This window comes from Ixodes scapularis, unplaced genomic scaffold (assembly GCF_016920785.2).
Source record: "Ixodes scapularis isolate PalLabHiFi unplaced genomic scaffold, ASM1692078v2 PGA_scaffold4__175_contigs__length_147842914, whole genome shotgun sequence".
Classification (NCBI taxonomy): Eukaryota; Metazoa; Arthropoda; class Arachnida; order Ixodida; family Ixodidae; genus Ixodes; species Ixodes scapularis.
The window spans coordinates 143,373,243-143,379,645 of NW_024609879.1; positions in this window are offsets into that span (position 1 = coordinate 143,373,243).

Genomic DNA, 6,403 nt, shown 5'->3' on the forward strand with positions numbered 1-6,403 from the left:
AATGACGTCATCATGAGACTTCGCCATTAAGACTCCACGGAGCTTAAACACGACACCGGCGTATTCGCCGCTAGGGCCGGGTCGGGGATTCATTAACAATGACGTTACCATGAGACTTCGCCATTAAGACTCCACGGAGCTTAAACACGACACCGGCGTATTCGCCGCTAGGGCCGGGTCGGGGATTCATTAACAATGACGTTACCATGAGACTTCGCCATTAAGACTCCACGGAGCTTAAACACGACACCGGCGTATTTGCCGCTAGGGGCGGGTCGGGGATGCATTAACAATGACGTCATCATGAGACTTCGCCATTAAGACTCCACGGAGCTTAAACACGACACCGGCGTATTTGCCGCTAGGGGCGGGTCGGGGATTCATTAACAATGACGTTACCATGAGACTTCGCCATTAAGACTCCACGGAGCTTAAACACGACACCGGCGTATTCGCCGCTAGGGCCGGGTCGGGGATTCATTAACAATGACGTTACCATGAGACTTCGCCATTAAGACTCCACGGAGCTTAAACACGACACCGGCGTATTTGCCGCTAGGGCCGGGTCGGGGATGCATTAACAATGACGTTACCATGAGACTTCGCCATTAAGACTCCACGGAGTGTGAACGCGACACCGACGCCCAACAACTTCGCGCTGGCGTGTCGCAGGTATCGCTGTGACTGTACAGTAGATTCAAAAAAAGACTGCTTATATTTTATAATAAGCAACTATTCTGGAATCTTTCAGTTGATTCTTGACACTTATTGAGTTCTAGAATAGAACCTTAGTTTAAATAAAACTACTCAACTTAAACGCGAGGAGTATCGTGAATAAAACTGATAAACTTGAAACAGCTATTCTGAATACCGAACCCGATATTGTTGTAATCAGCGAAACGTGGCTGTCAGACAGTATACAAGATAGCGAAATCACGCCTCCCAACTACACAATCTTGCGCAAAGATAGGGGATCACGTGGCGGCGGAGTTGCGATTCTTGCTCGAAACGGGATTTTATGTACATTGCTGCCCGATTCCCAGGGAATTGAGTGCTTATGGTGTAAAATCAGCTATGAGAACAGTTGCTGCTTCATTGCTGTTGCCTACAGGCCCCCAAACACAGCCCCAGAGTTCTTTTGTAATATGTATGATTATATGCGTAAGAATCTTAACATGAGCAGTAAGAGCATAATAGCTGGTGACTTTAATTTACCTCTAGTTGATTGGTCCTTTTCTAAACCCCAGAAATTATCCCATGCTGTTGATATTCGTTCAGAACTATGTTTTCATTATAACCTAACTCAAATTGTTACCGAAAACACTCGTATTCAAGGCTCGACACAAGCAGTGCTTGATTTGGTTTTTGTTAGTGATCATTTTCTGAGCCACGAGTACAATATCGACGTCTTAGATGGTATATCTGACCACGAAATGGTTTTGTGCTCTTTTAAAATGAACTCTGTAGTTTCTGCTGCGCCGCAAGTTTCTACAGTACTAGACTATAGCAATGCAGACGACGTTGGCGTACTCGATTATTGATATGCATTTTGATACCTTCCAATTGCTCTTCTCCAACGCTCTTATACCACTACCGATACCCTTTGGAACGAATTTAAAGTAGCCATTCAGTTCTGCATTTCAAACTTTATCCCAACTAAGACGAAAAGAATTGACAGAAAAAACCCTTGGATAACGCGGGAAATTATTCACGTGAAACGTAAAATAAACAGGCTGCGCAAATGTGCAAAGGAAACTAAAACACCTCTTAATAAAGATAAGTTGGCACAGCTGAATACAGAACTTGGCCTCAAAGTTAGATCAGCTAAGCATTCATTTTTCAATGTGACACTTCAGTTGTTTATTAAGTCGTCACCTCGTAAATTCTGGAGTCACGTTAACCCTAAAACTAAGTCACACCTAGAATCACTGTCAAATGATAAAACCAATCTAGCGAAGATGTTCAACGAGTACTTTCTTTCATTATTTACTATGGATAATGATAATATACCTTCTTTTGTCTCTTGTTCAGCTCTGCCCACATTGGACGATGTAGTAGTTACCGAACAAGGTGTCTTGCAGCTCTTACTTAACCTCAATAGTAAAAAGTGTGCTGGCCCTGACAATCTACCCAATGAATTTTTAAAAAGGTACGCGGAATGGATAGCAAAGTATCTCGTACTGATCTTTAGACACTCCCTCAACACAGGGGAAATTCCTGAGGACTGGAAATTGGCTAAAGTAATCCCCATATCTAAATCTGGAAACAAAAAGGAGTTTACTAATTACAAGGCTATATCTCTCACTTCAACTTGCTCCAAAATACTCGAGCACATTATACTAAAACACATTTCAACCTTCGTCGAGAACAGTAATATAATAACCCCATTCCACCACGGCTTCAGGCGTCAGTTATCGACTGTTACTCAGCTGACCAAAAGCATTCATGACTTTTCTACTGTAATTAACGACAGGGGTCAGGTTGACGTTATATTCATAGATCTATCGAAAGCATTCGACAGAGTATCCCACACAAAACTACTATTCAAGCTAGAAACTATTCTGGGAGCAGCCAAATACTTAATTGGATAAGAAACTACCTTTCTGATCGCTATCAGTTTGTGACAATTCACGCTCAGTCATCGTCAAAGGGAAAAGTTTCATCTGGTGTTCCACAGGGATCGGTACTGGCACCTTTCCTGTTTCTTATTTACATAAATGACATAGTTCAAAACGTTAATGTAAAAATCCGTCTTTTTGCTGACGATCGTATACTGTACTCTCAAATCAACAATGAACAGGATGAAATCAACCTTAACAATGCACTTCAACATATTTTAAAATGGTGTCATGACTGGCAGATGTTGTTAAATTTAGATAAAACTGTATCTATGACCATAACTAACAAAAAGCAACCTAAATCGTTTTCCTACCACATCAACAATAAACCCCTGGAGAAAGTCACACAGTACACGTACCTCGGCCTACATATAAGCCATGACCTCCGTTGGGACTTACACATAGACTCTGTAACACAAAAAGCGCTAAACAAACTTAATTTTCTAAAAAGAACCTTAAAAAGTGGATCGACTGAGACGAAATTATTAGCCTACAAAACGCTAGTCCGCCCTATGCTTGAGTACGCCAACGTCGTCTGATTCCCATACACGGCCTCTGGTGTTAGTAAGTTAGAAAGAATACAAAGAATGGCTGCAAGGTTTATATCTAACAAATATAGTTGGCACGATTCCCCCTCCGAGTTATGTAAGCAATTGGAACTGTTGTCGCTAGAAAAAAGGGCGAAAATTGCAAGGCTTAAATTTTTATATGAATTAGCTAACAGCAACTTCAACATCCCCACGGAAAATTATCTAACTCCTACTAGTAAACGGCTAGCAAGATATAACCATGGAAAGCTTTACGAAGAACTTCCAACCCACAATAATTGCTTCAAATAATCCTTCTTCCCCCGCGCTATCAACGAATGGAATCACTTGCCGCGAAACATTGTACATTCCACTAGTGTAAGCAGTTTCTTAGGAACTTGGAAGCGCACCTGTCGACATAGGCTTGCATACCATTGTCTTCAAATGTGTATTAAAAGATATATATTTCAGTATGATGTACCACCCTACAACAATCCCGAATGGGATTAGTAGTATTGGAAATAAATAAATAAATAAAAGCAGAGCTGGTGCGTTGAATTCGGCCAATGTTCCGCTATCAGCTGTAATTGTATACACTGCTAAGCCGATATCGAACAAAGCTATTGTATTTAGAAATTACAGAGAAGATGCAAGCGAGCTGGTGAACTTTCAACATTGTAAAACCCGAGACGTAGGACAAAAGGATAACAAAAAGGGGACAACACAGACACAGGTCTCAATTTAGTTTGGAACAAGTTTGTGATATTAAAATCAGCCCTTTTCCAGCTGATTTGCATACGTGTTGTACCTATATGTCGTTCGATCTGTGGGTTATTGCGGCAACAAACTATCTGACACGATACGCCAAGACGAAGCTGTTCCGTTCTGGACTGCTCTAGAAGTTCCAAAGTTCTTCGTCGAATCTATCGTTTTCTGACAGGGCGACCCAGGATTCCTGATCACCGATCACCGGTCTGCCTTCCTTCCCCTTATCATGCAAGGGGTGATTTCTGTAAATCGCATAAGCTATTGCAGCAACACAAAAAAAAACATCCACACACGAACAAACTGACTCAGTTGTGGACTGACATAATGATTTTCTACACGCTAAAAATGGCAACACCCATATTTGCTCACACCCCTCCTAAACCATTTTACATGATTTTTGAACATTCAAGGGTGTACGGAAAGGCGGACACCCTTCGTACACCCTTTTTACACCCTGCGGGGACAGAAATTATGTTAAGAGGGTGTTGCGGTGGTACAATCATGATTCCGGAGTCGTCAAAATCGGATATCACCAAATAGTGGACATGCACTCCGACAGCAGAAGTCAAGAGGCAATCCGCTCAATTTGGTGGAGTTTGTGAAGTTCAAGTAAGCATAACGGGCAGCTGACATTCGAGCCAAGCCACCTTTCAAGTCGTTTTCAACCCAGATGAATGCGTGCGTGGTGTACAAGCTCCTCGGTTGTTTACGTGCAAGCGACCACGAAAATAGCATTGGTTACTCACGAACTTCTACTCAATATGGTGAGACTACATAGGTTCTATTATGATATATTCGGTCTCAACCTGTGATGTACTAAAGCGAAGGTTAGACGAGCGAGACGGTATGGGCTCACAGCTTTGCTGGATCCTCACGCTGCAGGGCATCGATGCCGCTGGTCTGTCTATTATCAGGCCACGCCAGCGGCAGACCAGCGGCATCAATGACAGCTGCATGATAGTTCGTGCAGTGGGACCATCTAGCAATGCTATGAGCTCGTGCTCTAGCCTTGCCTTTAGTGCATGTTAAGGGGGGGGGGGGGGGGGGGGGGGAAGGGGCGATCATCGGGGGATATATGACACGCGATGATGCCAAGTCTGTTCACGGCGGGCTCTCGTGCTGTCGGCGGAGATGGGGCGTGTGAAAAATTGGCAAGCGGAACATGATTCGCGACAGCGCAATTACAGGCTGGAAAAAGTTAAGAACGTTTAAGTGCAGCAGCCCGAGACGTTGGAGTGTAGCAATTGGAGAATCATTTGAAGACATCTTTACAAGGTCAGCCTTATGTCGCCCCCCCCCCCCCCCTCCAAAAAAAAAAAAATCGAAGGCTGCTAGGACATTGGTTTACGCTAAGTCCTCTGTCTTTGAATCAGTGAACACTCAGGCCGCTCCAGCTTAACTCGTTATTTCATAACTGAGGTGTTAGGAAATGGACGACACGTTTTCTTTACATGGCCAACACATTAAGCGTGTTTTCAGATAATACCTGCCATATTCCTATTATATGTTTACAGACCAGCGTCGCTCTGCCTGTGGAAGGTGAAGATGCGAGCAGCCTCGAAGCCCACCAACAGTGGCTGTGTGCTGAGCGCGAAAGCTGGCGCCTGACGAAGGCCAGATGTACCTTCGAATGGATGCGACTGCCTGCAAACGGCTACATGTGCTGACATTAATGGGCGTAGAGAGTGCAAAGGATGCTTCTCTCTACCTGATAAATGTTAAGAGGGTATGCATTCCGTACTTCTCACTGATCTCTATGACAGTTGCTGGATCGAGCTTCCCTGCTCCGCGATTGCGGTTACCGGACGGCCATCTGGGGTCACAGAAAATCAACCTTTTGGAGCGTTCCGAAGTCTGGGCGGCAGCGTCCTGAAAACACGACTACTGCTCGTTCGTCGTCATTCGCTGAAGACGTTTTTTAAAATGTTGTGTAAATGGTGAGAATTGATTTTGAGAACACATAAACCTTTCTACGAAAGCACAGCAGCACAAGAAAAAGGAACAACTCGTCGAAGAGAAGTCTCACCGATCTCGCGGTGTGATAAAAGCTTTCTTGGCACGCTAAACTGCTGCGCCTCTGTGCCTTCGCACGCTTGGATACTTATCACGAGTCGACGCCGTAGTAAAGCTTTGAAAGTATGTCGAGCGTAGGCGTCTTCTCAAAAACCCATGTGTCCCAGCGAGTTGCTATGACTCGGAAAAAAAAAAATCGGTGGTTACTATTAGTCGCGATTAATCACGGCTATGTTCAAATCTACTTGAACAGAGCACACCACAGCACAAATAGAGCAATTCTGTGGAGGAAGATAGGTTTTCGAAGGCAAAAATATAAAACGGCGAGATATTTCTTTGTTAAATGCAGTTTATTTCTATGGCTGTGTGCAATCTGTCGCCGTCGCCGTAACCCCTACCACCCCTCCGTCGCCACTGGATCAATCTCGTTTCTAGACAGCAAGTGCCGCAAGTTACAAATGCTTTCCAAAGGATGAA